We start from the raw sequence: 18,285 nt of genomic DNA, 5'->3' as shown, positions 1-18,285 counted from the left end.
TCTCATCTCTACCCCTCAGCTGTCTGAGAGGCAGAGGAGGCTTCACACAGCACCAGTAATTGGCGTGGCTCCGAGGATCTATTCCCTGGTGTTTATACTGAACAAGGAGAGCGGCTAATGAATTGGTGTCGGAAAAAGTTAAATGTCTAGGCTGGCATTAAAATACAATTAATGTGAAAAATGAAAAGAAGTATGTATTGCATATTGCACTAAGATACATTTTGTAATACTACAAAACAGCAAATAATGCTCCAGAGATTATCATTACAGCACATATAACAAGTTCTGTTTCAAATAATGCTTTATGCACAAAAGCATCCCTTATTGATCAACACTGAAATGAAGCAAATGTCACTCTTGGGCACAGGAACGTAAAGATGCAGGTCCAATTATATGATTGCAGTAAAGCTGAGTTTCCTGCATACCTGATAATGGAGTGAATGTCTGTTGTTGCACTGAGTCTTGTAAAGCTTTGGGCTACAGTGGGGCTGATTAACCATTTGCATTTAAATTATGTGTTGACACAAGATACGGATATATGGCTCAGGTGATTCTGAGGTAAAGAGAAGCCAAGATAGAGGGGGAATACCTATAAATTTATAGGTGGTACAGCTTTAAAAGCAAGAAAAAAAAAATAATTCCCCCTCATCTTCCTACCTCAGGTGACCCCCCATCAGCAATGAAGGATTAAAGGTGTTATCTCAACTGTACGTTATTGCTTGTTAACAGGAAGCAACACCCTGAGGGAAACTCTGAGGTTAATATAAAGGAGATTTAGGAAGGTGAATGGGTGGATTACCTTATTATGGACAGCCCTACAGGGAAGCAAGGGCTTTAGCAGACAGCAAATAAGAATAACCTAAAAAAAGTAGGATAAGTAAGATAGGAGAAAGAACGTTGATTTTTCATGAGTTATTTTGCTTTTCCATGAGGCACAGAATAATAAGTTGACACTTAGATTTATTTGTTGTCACAGCTGTTCTGGTCTACAGTTTGCTATTTTGTGTGGCTTAATGTATGACTTCACTGCCCATGTCTGAGCTTGAATCCAAACACTACAGAATTGTGAAAATGCTTAAGAGTGAACTAAAAGAGGAATGTGGCCTTGTCTCATGAAGCTAGTGCAAATGTGAGAAATTGTATCATATCAATATGACAGGCAAAAAAAGTCTGTGACAATTTTACGGGCACCTTCTACTTTTTAAGGTAGAAGACTCATATCTAAGTTGTTATTTCAGTCATGGGTTTTGTACGCCAACTAATATAGAAAGAATGGCACAAGAATTTACAACCTAAAAATTTATTTGTATTATTTCAGGGAATCAGTTTATTATCAGAGACAAGAACATGCCAACTAAAGATCCCGAGACAATCTCTGCAGGCATACTATGAAATGAAAGTTAAAATTAATTGTAAAACCATTAAATACATAGAACAGCTCTCAAAAGCATACACATCTGCTAAAAAGCCAGTCACCTATGCTTTGTGTGTCATGGTTTGGGGTTGAGAAGGACCAAAGCGGCAGCAGGACATTGGCAGGTGCATGGTAGATGGATACATTTAATCAAACAAAGACTGAACAATTCAAGCTAAAGAAAAACTATCAGAGAATTATGAAGAATAAAAAGCTGCAATAAACTTGTTGCAAAATGCACACACCTGAAACTAATTTGTTGAAGATCCTTTTGATGCTCCTTCAACCTTCAGTCTTCACAAGTTAACCAGAAATAAATTTCTGCAGCCTCGGCAATATTCTTTTTTAAAATAAATGATTACAATTATTTTTGCAATGAAGAAATCATTTCATCTTAGGAGCTACATGCATGCTTATACCCTTACTTACTAGGTTGGTGGTTCCCAAACTTTTCAGCTTGTGACCAATAGGATATCAGTGAGTCCTGAGGCAAACAGCACTAATAAGCTGGAAATAAGCAAGACATATTTACAACCCCAAACAGCCAATAATGTTAATATATACAATTAGTAATCATTAAAATCATATTTTATTTAAAAGATCTTTGTTTAAAGACTCAGAGTGGTACCCATCACATATTAATCAGTCATGGTAAATAACAGCTAATTTTATTTTCACCCTTTCATATCCTGTTTGTTTACATATTGTTTTGTTTTCTGGAATGTTCCCCTTTAAACTTCATTTATTCCGGTTCCTCTTGCTACATCCTATGTTTTCCATTCACATGTGTTTCCATAGCTTATCTTTATGTTGTTTATCAAGAAGACTTAAAAGGGGGAAAAAAATGCTATACTGTGATCCAACTATAGCCTTCAAAAGCACAACAGTCCAAAACAGTTTGTTAAAAAAAAAAGATGGGACACACAAAGGAAAAACTGTCACTTATGCTGGGAATGTTGGGGTTGGTTTTGCACGCTTTAGGATTAGTGGAGATGATAACTGTCATGCCGTTTTCTGTCACAATGATGGTTAAGAAGGGCCCTAATGAAGGGGGAAAAAGAAAAACACATCTCTAAAAAGAAATTGCAAAGGGAAACCTAGGGAAGGGAGTATACAAGACAGAATAAACAAAACTTGACAACACAATGAAAGTAAAAAAACAACAACAATAATAAACACTACTAAACTTTAAAATCATGACATTTTAAAGAGACAACATTTGGAGGTTGAGCTAGTTTGAGTGGCATAAAAAGCCATTGATGTGCCAGCAAATGGGCTGAAAGTCAAATTTCTCACAGATATAATAGCATTATTGGTCAAAGTCAGGATTACCTCAGTAAAAGCTTATGTAACACTAGAACTCCCAGGACCGTCAATTTGGCGGTTTTGAAAAATTGACATGCCATAAGTCTGGTTTATTAAAACTCTTATATTCCTGGCATTCTGACTTTTTCTAAACCTGTGTCTTTTGTATTCCTATGTCTCTTTAAAAAAAATAACAAGGTAAGTAAAAGATCTAAGTATTTCTACCTCTAACTACCACAGCCGCTATTTTGACGGCCCTATTATTTACATTGAGTATACGCGCGAGCGTTGCCTAGCAACCGCCACTCTAGAACGCAGTCTGAGAAGGAGATTGTTGGTGTCCTACAAATGGCTTCTAGAAGGATATTTTCTGCTCAAGAGACATTGGAAATGCTTCACCAATTACATGATTGTGATTCTAGAGTCGAGAGGGATTCTGACAGCTCTTGGTCAGTTCCAGTGACAGCGGGTCAGAGAGTGAGCCTACCCCAGTTAAAAAACACGAGTCGTCCCATTAGCAGGAGGTTGTGGTGCATTATTTCAAGGTAGTAAAAGACTAGCCTATGTAACAATTTTATCATTTTAGACTATAGTTTATAGATTAGTAAACTAATAATCTATAAACTATAGCAACAGTGCCACAATCAGCGCAGGTTCAGAGATAAGGAGACGAGCCAGGTGCCCAGTGCCCAGCTATAAACCCAGCAATCCAGCTAACTGGCAGGAGAGAAACTAAAAAACAAGGTACTGATAATGGAAAAAGAAATAAACAATAAGTTAGGTCATAGATATAGTAGCCCAGTAACAACAATCTATTCTGCGCTTTACAGCGTTTTCATCCCCTACCACTGTGTGGACAGTGGTAGGGGAGGAAAAAAGTAGAGGGAGACGTCAGAGCCAGAACGCGTTGACAGAGCGCCAGATCCAAGATGCCCAGACCGCTTTTCTCTGCTTGGAGGACGTCGAAATGCTCATCCACGTTCAGGGCTGCAGGGTGGCTGAGGCCCGCAGAGTTTTAGGAGATGATTCCTCCTCGGACATGAGTGTGGATGAGCTGAAGGCATTTTTAGCACTAGTTGTCCGCGAAGTGAAAGGGGGGCGTAACATGGAGCTGTTCAGCTTTTGGTCAGATTAGTAAAGCTTTTTTTTTTTAAATGTACCACTACTCTGTATTATTTTTCAGTAGCATTTATACATAATAATAAAACATAATTGGTTTTGATCAAATACTATTATTATTTCTTGTCAAAACCATAATTTTATAGCGTGCAAGAAAACCTAGCATTCTGACCAATGTAACGCGATGATGTCATCACCGCCCTCGCATCGAATGCTCGGCGTCAAATTGACGGGCTTGGGAGTTCTGGTAGTGTTAGAATACTGGGAGCCTTAGTGTTAAAGTGTAGGCAAGTCATTTTAAAATACACTTTTCTTACACGACAAGAGGTTTCTGAGTCATGTTTTCTAAAATAGGAGCGAACTACCATATATGGATGATGACGTAGAGACCTGTAATGGCACCATCTGGAAATGACCGTAACCATGGGGTGGATTGTTTTCTTGACCAAGTCTTTTTAATGCAAATATGTCAAATGCATTTGTGGTCATTTATTGGCCGAGGAGAAAGGGGATGGAGTGATCACTCTTGCTACTAAGATCATCCATGCAGGGTGGCTGGGAGAGCTCTATGGACATAAACAAGATGTAGAAGGCAGGTTTCCCCTCACCCACCAAAAACAGTCTTTTACTTCAAAACGCTTTTTGCCCAAAAGATGTTGATACCATCTACATGGCTCTCCAATATAAAATAGACTATTCTGATAACAGTTTTTGGCAGAAATGTAACTGTTACAGCAATCATATAAAGCGTTCTATCGATTTATGCGAGAGGCAAATGATAATTTGCAAAGGCAGCTTGAGAGACAAAAGCAAAAGATAGAGCATACATATTTGGTCTGTATCGACTGATCGTTAAGTAGAAATTCATAGAGTTTTGCTGTCTGAGACAGTTAATTAGCAAGATCGATCCCAAAGCACATATTTCTCTGTCATGTCAAACAAGCTTCTATGGTTTTATATGGTTCTTCACAGGCATATTTTATTGATTTTTTTCACACTTCTCAAATTGCTTTTCTTTCCTTATTGGCAAGTTTGGATGCCCCTTTGAACTATGCACATTGTTACTGCAAGTGACAACGTGAACCTCAGATATTGCTGATTAGACAAAGGGGTAACAAAACCAGACAGATACAGGCCATGGAAGTGGTATGGGAGAAAAGTTCATTTTAAAGTGATCAGAGCAGTTTATTTATCAGTCATTTCTTCACATCTTTCTTCACAGTTATCCATTTATAAAAGTGCTTTCTTGCTTTTCTTTCAGAGAGCACAAAAACTCCAGTTTCATGTCTTTGGCCGATGGACATACACCTAGAAAACTACCTAACATTTTCCTGATTTTCCTTTTTCCATGTTCCCAGTGGTAGATGCTTTCTACACCAGCCCAGCTTTGCTCCCCATCATTATCTCTGCTTTCTGTTACTAACCTGTCTCTTTCTGCGACTCCGGGATCATTACAAGCCTGCTCCTGCACTCGTCTGCCCGCCAACAAAACATGTTGGAAGTTTCAAGCTACCTCACCCTGGCAGCCTCAACGTATATGAAGCAAACAGCCCTATCATTAAACACCTTCCAAGTCCTTAGGTTGGACCTAACATTTTATCTGTAACACAGAGCTCAAGGGTACCCTACCTATAGACTACCTGTATTTAAGAAAGCTTGGCTTTCATCTCCTGTGAGTTTGCTTAAAAACCCAAACAGAATGTAGACATTTTTTATTGCCTGTTATAGTCAAGTTAGCGAATGCAATTTGTTGGGAATAAAGAATGTATTACCAAATTAATGCATCAAGAATCTCTTTCCCCGGTGTTTTTCATTCTAATTTATATAAGATGGACACATGATTAATCTATAAGTTTACACAACTATAACTGATGACGCTTTAGAATAAATAATCAGAAAATGTAGAAAATCTGCATTACCAGGGTTACATTTATCAGGCTCTGTTCAGCCAGCTTCATGCCCAGCAATTTATGGTAACCCTACAGACCTGTAGGAGGCTTTATTGTTTGTTTGCATGAGAAGAATTCCTTTTTGTGGAAGGAAATATACTATTCATATTTTGATTTTGTCCATAAGGACTTTATTGAATTCTAATATAGATTTTTTAAGTTGACCAAGGTGTCTGGGACATTTTAGTTAGTAATCTTTTACTTCCTGTTCTTCTGTGGTATAAATATGATGTGAAACAAAGCCCCATTTCCTTTTCAAAATGAAAAAAGACAAGAGAACATTTATTTCAAGCAAGGCAGATATGTGCTGATCTTCATAGGTCAGGAAGTGGCTGCAAGAAAATAGCCAGTCACCTAAGGTTGTTCATATCTACAAGAACAATAATTTAACATTTATAACCTATGGAACTTTACTCAGATGAGTCAGATTGAACTTTTCAACAAAACAATATGATGAAATAAAGGATGAATATGTTGAAAGTGCAAGACATTAAAACTTTAAATTAACTTGATTTTGAGATAAGTTATGGTGGTATCTGCCAGACAACTGAAAATAGTCCATAACACATGGAAAATTAAGGCACTGTAGGTTTATTTGTATAACACATTTTGGTAACAAGACGATTCAAAGTCTTGCTACAAACAGAAATGGTTAACCAGACACACAATCAAATTTCTTTTTTATCCATCTCAGTTTTCAGAGCTAAATCCTGTAGAACAACGATGGACTGAGTTGAAGAGGAGAGATCGTAAGGGCAAATGTTACAATGTCTAGTACTGCTTTACTGTTTGCTCAACCCTAAGTTTCACCTTCTGTACCTGCCCACTAGGGTCCACCAGAACTATTTGTGGGGTAAATGCTGAACCTGTGATTTTGTTAAACATTTATGTTTTAACATAGGACTTTTTGCACCAATGAATACATTAAAGATGATTTTTTCTCTCTATTTTTGTAAATAAGACATTTTACACATCTCTACTATCGGGTGCCAATAGTTGTTGAGAGCACTGTATTTAAAAAGAAGCTGACCTTCTCTAGGTGGATCATGAGCTCTAATAGGGCCATGAGGAGATCTACACTGAGACAAGCTTCTCGTCATACAGACGGCAGCATGTTAAACCTCAGTGTTTTAATTGTTTAATAGGACTGGAGTTGTCAAGGGGAAATTCATGGAAGCTCAGATAAACCTTGGACTTAATCCTACTGGTTATCTTAAAAGGTCTTGACTTCAGTCCTTCAAATCTAAATTTAGTTCAGACTTGATAGATTTCTATTTAGTTTTCTTTTAACTGTCATGTCTATTAAGCAAAAATATATATCATAGATATTTCCAAAATAGTTTTAATTGATGAAAATTAGCATCTTAACATGATTAACTAGACAGTTTATCTTGCTAACAAAATGAGATTGGATGAAATACTGACACTGGCACTTTACCTAAAGTCTGTCTTTTGGATTTGAGTGAAAACTAAGGAACTATGAAAACAAAAGTGTGTCTCCAACCCCCAAACAGCTGTCTCTAATCTGAGAAAGCTTACCAAAGTTATGAAAAACATAGGAGTGCCTTCAAAATGTACTTTACAGATTTCCCCTTGCATAGTTTTTTTTTTTTTGTGTTTAAATGTTTCAGGTCATCAAACAAAGACAACCTAAGTAAAAATTTAATTGCTGGTGTGCTTCGGATCACTTATTATTGAATAAAGAACACTGACATTAACTGAGGTCTTGAGTGTTTCAGATGCTGTTCTGGGTTCGTTAGACCCTAATGTGCTGTCGTGAAACTTTGTAAGGTTGGCCACTGCCAGGAAGTTTCATCACTGTTTGATGTTTTCTCCAAACTCAAGAGGTTGGTGATCTGGTCTGATATTCAAATTTGTTTAATGATCTCAACATCTAAGTGTGACAAAAAAACAAAAAGATAAAAAAAAATGTAAGGGCACAAATACTTTTTCACAGCACTATGAAATCACTGATTGAAGCAAGCCTGCATCATACTATTGCAACCTTTTCATTACCACACTTGTCAGAGGTGTGACAGGATATTTCTAAAGCACAAGCTAGCACAAAGCAAGATCTTTTTCTATGTTGTCATTCGTCCAGGTGGTGAATTTTACCTTTAAACCTATTCAGGCATCCACTAAATAGGACGGTAACATTGCTATAAATAAAAAAACAAACAACACAATGGTATAGAAGAGAGATAGTCCTGTTGCCTCACCACCATGACATTCAATTAATGTAAACTTGCTTTACCGGTTTCAGTCATGTTCAGGATTACAGCGTGGCTTTGGAGCCTATCTGCAGCAGTCAATGGGGTACAGTGAGGTTCACCCTGGGCAGATTAACAGTATAAAAGGGCCAACACATGGACAACAAACCATGCACCTAGGAATAGTTTAGAATCACATAAAAAACTAGAATGGATGTTTGGCTGTAGATTGAAGCTGGAATCTCTGGTGAATACCCATGCCTACCCCACTCAAAGTGCTCATGATCTGGCTTGCGGTTTTCTGAATCTGCTATGTATTACGTGCCATATTTTAAATGAGATATTTATTGTTGCTTTTGGTGCCCACAATCAATGAGGGTCACAAAAATATGGGTTGCCTGTGGGCATCAATGTGGAGGGTGTACAGGTAAAGATGGCAAAATTTTCACCATACTGGCTTTAGGCAGCAGACAATAGAGCAAAGTGTGAAGTTATGAATTCTGTGGCTAAATTGTTCCCAGTGATAAGCCAACTCTTTCTCACTTCCAGTGGGATTTAACATTAGTCTGTTGCTTCAAGTTTCTGGACTCATCGGTTTTAATTTTATGTGTTTCTTCACAGTTTCAAAGGGGCTGTGGAACAAGAAAACACCATCTGTGCCCTGTTGTCTAGTTGTATAAAATGTATTAAAAACAATATCTAATGTATCGAAGGTAATCTTACTCAGTCTTCTCATTAGGAAAATCCTCTTGCCAATGAAAATCAATTTGCTTTCATCAAGTCTAATGGCTCTTGGTTATGGGGATCCACTTGGAGTGGGGAATCTAGAGACTATTTGTTGGAAACAGAAAACTTTTTGTAAACACTTCAGTGTCAAGGGACACAAACTGAGGTAATCAAATAAGCTCTAAATGTCACAGCTTTCACTCAAATGCTACATGTATTTACTTTGATTTTATCCATTGCATCTCTTTGAATTTACAGCACTGTCACCTTGTCATACTCATTATTTAGCTCAGAGGACAACGTCTGAGCTAAATGAGTATAACTGCTATGAATCAGAAAAAGGCGGACCCAAGATTCAGCCAGACAGTACTGAAAGTTTAAAAGGTTTATTCAGCCACAGGAAAACGTCACACAGGTAACACTCCTCACAGCTTCCAGGAATCAATGAGGCAGAAAGAGGGATTAGTGACTTGTAGTCTCTCCAGATTTTGCAGGGATCAGAAAAGCCACTCCCCTGCTTTTGTCTTGAGTGGAACTTGAAACCCAGAGGGGAAACCTCAGTGGGCAGCAGGTGGTGATCTCCACAGCACAGGTAAGAAGTGACTCCAGGCTGAATAATCCGAGGGCTAGGCTGGCTCAATAATCCAAGGACAGAAACAGGGTCAACGATCGGAACAAGAGGTGTCAGGCAAGGGGCAGGCAGAGGCATAAACCAGATGCAGGAAACAAGGTCGACAACCAAAATCCAAATAGTCCGACAGGGAGCAGGCAGAGGCATAAATCCCAAAAGCAAGGCAAGGTCAAGAACAATGATCAGACAGGAAGGAACGCTGGATATCTACTCACACAATGGCTTTCAAAAATCTGGCACCGTCTGCTTGTCAGAGTCAGTATATATCAAGGAAGACACAGGTGCTTGGCATTCCACAGATTGCACTACACAGCAGCAGCCACCAGGTGCATCTAATCTGCTGATTGCAGCCAGGGAGACAGGGTAGAGCAGACGTGCCAGAATCAGAACAACAACACAACATAATACATTTTTCTGAGCTTTTCTGATCTTCAGTAACTCAAAATTGGATGTAAATCTGTCTCTATTATTATGTTGTATTAGTCTGATTCAAGACAGGTAGAAGTCAACTGGGCGCATTATGGCACATTAATCACTGTCTTAAAGAATGACTACTATGGATATGGTGCAAAATGAACACAGCTTTGTGTAAGCTTTTAGAATGGTCCTCTCAACATGTTAGTCACTGGACTTAATTACCCTGTAGATAACAACTTGAGAGGCATAACACACAACAGAATTCAAGCAATTGAAAAGCATTTCCAAGCTGAAAGCTAATGTGTTGCCTCTCCTCCCACAACAAATCAGTAGTCAGTAACTGGTACAACTGAAAACCAGTTTTTACCTAAGTTTTTAATTACCTGTAGTAATGAATACAGCTTTGTTAAATCATATATATTTGTTCAAGTTTTTTGTCTCAGAAATTATCAAAAGCTGTCTTAAGGATGACTTATCTTTATCAGAGAGCTATCATATTGCACAATTTAATGAAAGAAGTTTCTTTCTTTGGTAATTTAAAATTTTTATTTATTTTAAAAATCACATTACTGACACTTGTCTATACATCCATTGTCTTCCACTTATCCAAGATCGGATTGCAGGGGCAACAGGTCCCCGAAGGGGCCCAGACATCCGTCTCCCCAGTGATACCCTCCAGCTCATTCTGAGGGATGCCAAGCCATTTCTTGGCCAGACAGGATACATAATCCCTCCAGCAAGTTCTGGGTTTTGCCCAGGGTCTCCTCCAAATGGGATATGTCCAGAAAACCTCTGAAGGGAGTTGCCCAAGGGGCATCCCGATTAGATGCCTGAACCAAGTCAGTAGATTGTATCCAATGTGGAAGAACAGCGGATCTATGGAGAGCATTTATTTTGGCTGCTTGTATCCAGGATCTTGTTCTTTCGGTCATGATCCATATCCCATGGCCAAAGGTGAGGGCTGGAACATAGACAGACTGCTAAATCAAGAGCTTTTTTGGCTCAGCTCTTTCTTCACCACAACAGACCAGACCAGCACACTTGTTACTGCAGACATAGCCCCATTGTATCTGTTCATCTGCCGAGGCTGAGACTGACCACCAATCCAGAGGTGGCAGTCCACCTTTTTCTGATCGAGAACCATGGACTCAGAGGAGCTAACTCTCACCCAGGCTGCTTCACGCTCAGCAGCGAAGCTCTCCAGTGCACATTGGTGGTCATAGCCTGAAGAAGCCAACAGAATCACATCATCCATGAAAAGCAAAGACGCGATCATGAAGTTCCCAAACCAGAGACCTTACTCCCCTCAACAATGCCTTGAGATCCTGTCCATCAACACCGCAAACAGGATTAGTGACAAGGGCAGCCTAGGTGGAGTCTAATGCACAATGGGAACAGACCTGACTTTGCGCCGAGAATGCAGATACAACTTTTGCTTTGGGCATACATTAGTACTGTACACTTTAAAGTAACATTGCTGTTGTTACATATGTCTCTGCAGGTGTAGAAGCAGTCTTCTAGCATCTTGTATTCTCTTCATCCTTCTTTCTCTTCTCTATTATTTTCTCATTCTTCCCCTCTTTCCTTTTTGCCTGACCTCTCTCTCTTTCTTTCTTCTTTTTTTTCTTCTTTTTCTTTCTTTCTTTCTTTTTCTTGTCCATTGCAATTGAAATGACCCAAAAGCAGATTCTAATAAATACATTTTTTTGATATATATCAAGTGGAGCATTATAGCGTTAGCCGTAATGCTCCACTTGTGAAAGTAAATCTGTTGGGCTTCTTCTTGGCACTCAGACAACAATTCAGAGTAAAACTCTGCCAGACAGGACACATAAAAAAAAAAAAAAGATCAGTCTCCCCCACCACTGGATCCAACTTACTGCTACTATTAGTGAGTGACATCTCTGTCCCTCTTTTCTCCCGAGTGTCGAAGATGTAACATCAGGGGTTTGATGATTACAAAACTGATCATCAACCTTTGGTCCAAGGGCGCCTGGTACCAGGTATGCTTATGAACCACCTTGCGCTCAAACATAGTGTTGGTTATGGACATTCTATGGCTTGCACAGAGGTCCAACCACAAAACACCGCTCGGGTTCATAACAGGAGTGGCAATCTTCCTGATCACAGCCCTATAGGTAACACCATCATTACCCACATGGGCATTAAAGTGCCCCAGGAGCACCACCGCATCCTCATATTTCACACTTTCTAGGACACTCCCCAGGGACTCCAAGAAGGCCGGGTAATCTGAACTACTGTTCGGTACATTATGACAGACAGTGAGAATCTTCATTCTTGCTACCTGAAATCGCAAAGAGGTGACCCACTCACTGACCTCAGAAAACTTCAAAATCAAGGCACTCAGCCGAGTACTCATGAGAATCTCCAACCCCGCCCAGCGCCTCTCTCCCTGGGCATCTCCAAAGTAAGAGAGAATCCAGCCACTATCCAGGTGTTGGGTTCTAGAGCCCAAGCTGTACATAGAGGTCGGTCCAATTACTTCTAGCTGGTACTGTTCAACCTCACACAACAGCTCTGGCTTCTTACTTGCCAGTGAGGGGACATTACATCTCCCTAAAGCCAGATTATGCTGCTAGGAATTAACAAGGCTCCTTGCATGGCACCTTGTCCCGACGTCATCTCTGCAGGTGGTGGGTCCACATAGAAGGGGATTCTTGTAGCGCCTTCAGGCTGTGCCCAGCTGTGTTCCAGGCTGCGAACATTTCCTAGGTCTCCCCCCAAGGCCTGGCACCAGGAGTTTGCCAGGCCTTGAGCTAAAGCTGTGCTCTTAGAGTAGAATCTCCAAATGGCACTTTATAGTTGGATCTCTGTTAATTATTTTTTTATTACTTAATTGGGCATGATTTTCTAAAATAAAAGGTTTTTCTGATGTTTGCTGCCAAAAGAACAATAGAGAGAATAGAATAGAGAGGATTGGTCTATAAAAAAAGCAGTTGTTTTCTTAATGTCATGTACTCTGCTCAGGGTGCACTGAACTCTCCAAGTGGAGAGAGCTGATATTCTCAGCAAAGCCCTCAAAACCAGTGAGCCTATAATGATGCTTTCAGTGAACCAGTGAGATCAGGAGCAGTCAGCCAGATCAATAGTTGAGCACATCATTGTTCAATCAATCAAAGCCATGTTTCAGATCAACTGGATTATGGAACCATCTGTAACCTTCTTCTGTTGTCACTACCCTGAGACAAAAAATATATATTTTTAAACTTATAATATAGTATTTCAGGTTTGTGCCATATACTGCAATGTAGCATGCACAGGTTAAAAGAAAGCAATACAGAGGATTGGGTATAATCTATGCGGCAGTTTAGCTACACATAGAAAATTCCTAACATCTCTCTCCACCATTCTATGAAAGGACAGTTACAGTCTCTTTGCCTCCTGCCATCCTGCTCTTTCTCTGTATTCTGTCCCAATTATCTCAAGTGTTACATCTGCACTGAAGCTGGGCCTCTGAATATTTTATATTTCTCATTAAGCAGAAGGTGAGACACATTTAGAATCTTACAACTGCATACCTTTTTGCTTAGGGGTTCATGGTTGGTTGAGTGTATTTCTTTGAAAGATATTGGTTGCTGTTTTGCTTAACTCTTTATAGTCTGATACAACAATTAATAGAGTTTAACATTTAATGGATGATTTCAATTATCTTTTCACCCAGATTTCATTTTTTCATAATAAATAAATTAGGCATGTATCTGGTGTGTATTCCCAACAAAAAGGATATTGGTTGTATGGATAAAAAAACTCTCATGGCAGAAATCATGATAGACTTACCAATGTTTTCTATAAACATTGATGTGGTTTTTTGAAATAAACTAAAGGGACTGTTCCATAAAGATCTGATTTGTGGAATGCATGACTCTTGTAGCGTGGAACCAGTAGTGGCGTCTCTGCTCAACCTGGTTTATTAATCCATTTCTCGCAACTGTTGTGCCAAGGGTGGCAATCTCAGCCCCAGCCTGAAGTTTTGAGTCTTAGTGAATGCTGAAAACTGTGGTGCAGAGCACTCTGTTTGGCTCTTCCCCAGCTTGAGGACGGGCATAATCTCTGGGGGGAAGCTTTCACTGAAATGGCCTGCCTCAATTGCTGCATTCTGCCATTGTGACTGTGGACTGCACGTTTGGCTACGTTTGAGCACTTAGGGCTCCTGCTCCCCCTCAGCGTGGGGAGTTTAGCTAGCACCCTCTCAGGTCTCCAGGGGGCAAGGGGACCCAGAAATTATGTCAAAAGACATGCAGTACGATGCTTTACCTCAAAACAACTCAGCTGCTGGGCCACTCTGTTTCCCAATGTGTAGGTATTGTCTACACCAGGGGTCCCCAACTAAAATAGAAGGAGGTCCACTATCTCCATCACCCAAACACTTTAGGGTCTGAACATTTTTAATCAACTGACAGAAATATTTTCTTTCATTTTTATTTAACATTTAATTAACACTATAGTTTTTGTTGTTTACCAATTATTTGTATCACTTATTCATATGCCCATGAAATAATCTGCTGAACAGAAAAGTACATTCCAATTCAAGTACCAATATTAAACACACTTTGAACGGTACAGTCGAGCCGGGTCTGTAAATCTTGGTAGAACAGTCCAGCTTTGTTTGAAGTTCTTCTGTCTGGTTTCATTATGTCTCTTTAGATTTCCACTCTTTATAAGTCCAACTGATTCAAAACATATAAGGCAGACTAGCCTTACACCCTAAAGAAGTTAAAAGGAAAGCATATGCTTCTATTAACTCATCTTTAAATGTACAATTTTCATAGTCCACTTTACGTATTTTTGACAAAGCCATCTTCTTTTACTCACTCATCTGAGTGAGTAAGACATTGTACTCTCAGCAAGCGTGAGCTCCCAAGCTGGTAACTTAGTAACCCGCAATCAAGGACCCCTCATAGCTTCTTCTTTGTAGTTATCTGGTGGTTGGCATACAACAATGTGGTGCATTACTGCCTCCAGCTGGCTTGGAGTGTGGACCAGAATGTCGTTGACCTACATAGCTGCCCATCGCGCCTGGCAGAAATAAAATGTTTATATCTACATAGATACAAGATGTTGGTCATCAACAAAAAGCCAGGGCAATAAACCAGACATCTTGCTGGCCAAAGGTGCAATAGTGCTTGTCAACCATCCAAGTGGCTTTTACTCAAAATATCAAAGAATCCTGGTTGCGTGCCAGAGTACTTCGTTCCTCAGAATCGCCATGATTTCACAAGAAAATTAAGGGACTGAGCATCCAGTGTCACGTTACTATATAGACTCACCATTATCACCTTGGGTCACACATGACTATGTTGACATAAAATATTTGACCTGTGCGTGCGCAAGAACGTGCTTAAAGCACCACCTCTGGAGGTTATCTGGTTAATTGCAGTTGTAACTTTTGTTTTGCTACTGCACAAATACACACATTATGGTTACTAAATTAACTTAGGTTGTTTCTTTTTATGTTGTTCATCACCATAAAGAAATACACTATCATTTAGCATTCAGTGAAATATTTCTTATTTTAAAACACACCTTTATAATATTTAATCAGATTTATCAACAAAGGTATACAAAAACGTTTTTTACACACAGTTGTCCTTCATGGCAACAAGACAGCAAAAAATATCCCTAGTTAATTAGAACTCTCAATGAGTCATTAGTGTATAATTGGGGCCATGAATGGAAGTTTAATGAATGAAAATTAAGCATCATTAACCAGCTGTAATCAGTCGTTTATTCTAGAAGAAGGCACAAATCCTGATTGTGTTGCAGTGTGAATGTGGACGTTGTTGTTGTAAAACATCGCAGATCATATTTAAATCTGCACGTCTTTCCAAATCGCACACAACTTACATTGTGTAAAATGGAGACATTGTTTTTCTTCATCTGATTATGTTTTTAAGAGTATCTTCACTAGCTAAAACATATTTAAAGTACTCAAGTCAGTTTCCCTGTAACACCAACCATACAATGTTGACCATAATGGTAAAAAAATGTTTACCTAAAAAAAAATTATTTGCAGCTGTAAAAGATAATTGCAGGATGCAGGCTGTAATCTTTTCAGTTAGTTAATCATACAAAACAAAATCAAATAGCTGCTATGATCACAAAATTGTTCATACAAATCTACATTGATGTGAAAAAACACTTTTTCACACCAGTGTATATGCCTAATAATGCATGACCTAATTATGGTATGTCCCAGTCACTGGTGTTTAAAACATTTGAATTACAGTAATGTTCTGCTCATACAGTGTTGTAATTGTAAACACACATATCTCACACATGAGGATTTTACCTGTTTACATGATTAAACCGTTTTTGACCAGTTATGCCTGTCATAAAGGTGTATCTGTTATCATATTTGGCAATATTATTCTTTATTTTATTCTTTATTTTCTGACCACTTTTCCTGTTTCTCCTGGTCTTGCTTCATCCTGCATTCAATTGAATTAGTGTGGAAAATCTGAACCTGAAAATGCATATTTTTTTTACTTCCACAAATTTCTTAATTTCTTAAATATCTTTATAAAATAAAACACGTGTACATCCTGGTTGACTTTGTGGTCAGCCAACAATAGCTATGCAAATAATAGTTCTTACATTGCTTACATTTACTTAAACTTGAATTTGTTTTCAAATTTGTGCACAAATATTATGAAATTTACTTTACTATTGTATGGATAAATTGGTTCAAATAAGACAATTGGTGTTTGGTGTTATACCTTAGGTACTATTGACTCTCCTATAACAAAATATAGAGAAATCATAAAAGAAAGTAACTATTTTTCTTCCCTTTTCTGTCCTATTTTCATAGTATTTAGTCTATGAGCTTGCTATAAAACAATCAAACAGATATGACACATTGTAGCGTAATTTGTTCTTTTTCAATGTGCCGAAGCTTCAGCTGACTACCTCTATATATAAACACTACATAATCACCTTCAAGGAGTCAAAGAGTCATACACCATGTGTCACCTGTTTCTCATCACAGCGTTTAAGCCTGCATCTCAGCAAAGAGCGGCTGACTGTTCTGGTTCCCCTACTCAGTTCAAAGGCGTTGTTAGATAAAAAAACAGGGGTAAGGTTGTTTTTTTCATCTCTGCTACCTTACTGCTCCTATTCAAATGTTCAGATTTGAATGAGGCTGATTTAAATGAGGAGAAGTCATTCATCATCTCAGCAAAAAAAAATAGTTTTAGTAAGTTAATTCATGATGAACTGCAGGTTGGTTGTTGATGAGCTGGGGGGCATGACTTGTCTTCTTGTAAAATATGAAGTCATCATTTGAAAACAGGATTTCTGGATTTAATAAAGTAGTTTATATACAGTATATGACTAAGCTGAAGTTATCTCATAATTCTGATACACTATCTTATCATTTTAATTCAAGCCTTAATAATCAAAATAATGCAATACTTTTTCAGAATTGTCTTTTGACTGAGGTGTGCAATATTTATGAGATACTAAATCCTAGCATCTCTGTTAAGCTCATTCATGTTTTGGTTACCTCTCCCTGCCACAGGCAGCACATAATCAGCTTCATCAGGTCCACCTGTTTTATGCCAATCAGTTTCTTTGTTTTCACCTGTGCCATACTCTTATTGTTGCTGTTCTGTCTACTCCTTGTGGATACATACTGCTTTTCCATGTAAAGCCTGTCCATGACCGTTTTTGTTAATGCTACATCTGCCCATGTCCAGCCCTACCTGTTTCTGTTTTTGGTCCAACTCAAAAAACCGCTTCTTGACAATGCTTATGTCATAATTAGGAGATACAGGATCTTTTTATTATTATTATAGTGGCCCGTGTATGCTTCCATATATAAACACACATTTTCTCAAACCAAAAAACCCTTAGTACCTTTCCAAGTATCTAAAGAATTTACTTCAACCCTAATGCTATCTATAATTATATTTTTAAGTAAATATAGGCATGTGAATGAAATGTTAAATTGTAAAGATTATGTTAGAAAAGATTTGCAGATTTTTGTGGTAACATAGTTAATTAGATTTCAGAAATGTTCTGTAGTAAACAAAAGTAAATTTCTCATTTCCACCTAATTAAAATGTTCCTCTTTAGTTCATCAGCTAGATAAAGGGGCAGAGATCCTGGAAGTTTTACATAGGGTTTATACCAACAGATTCAACTTCGAAGATGTTGTGCAATGTGTAAATAAATGCCTTCAGCAGTTATATACTTTAACACAGGATCTCTTTTCATCATTACAGTTTCTCTTGCTCATTACACTTAGCCTTCATTGGATCAGTTGTGCTTTCCCCATTGTGTGTGTAGGAGGGGTGCATCTCTTATAGATTCTGACCCACCTTATTAAACTTATTGACATCATTTCTGTCTTCTGCTTTTTTGAACCATGTTAACCAGCTCTCCTGCAGCTACCGGCATGTGTGCACTCATCTTGCCTAGCTGTGTTTTTGATCACATCAAAGTAAATCAGTCTCATCTCAACCAAATAGCTCCAATCAGCACATTTCCAATTAG

The sequence above is a fragment of the Girardinichthys multiradiatus genome, chromosome 17, assembly GCF_021462225.1.
Source record: "Girardinichthys multiradiatus isolate DD_20200921_A chromosome 17, DD_fGirMul_XY1, whole genome shotgun sequence".
NCBI lineage: Eukaryota > Metazoa > Chordata > Actinopteri > Cyprinodontiformes > Goodeidae > Girardinichthys > Girardinichthys multiradiatus.
This window is presented reverse-complemented; position numbering follows the sequence as displayed.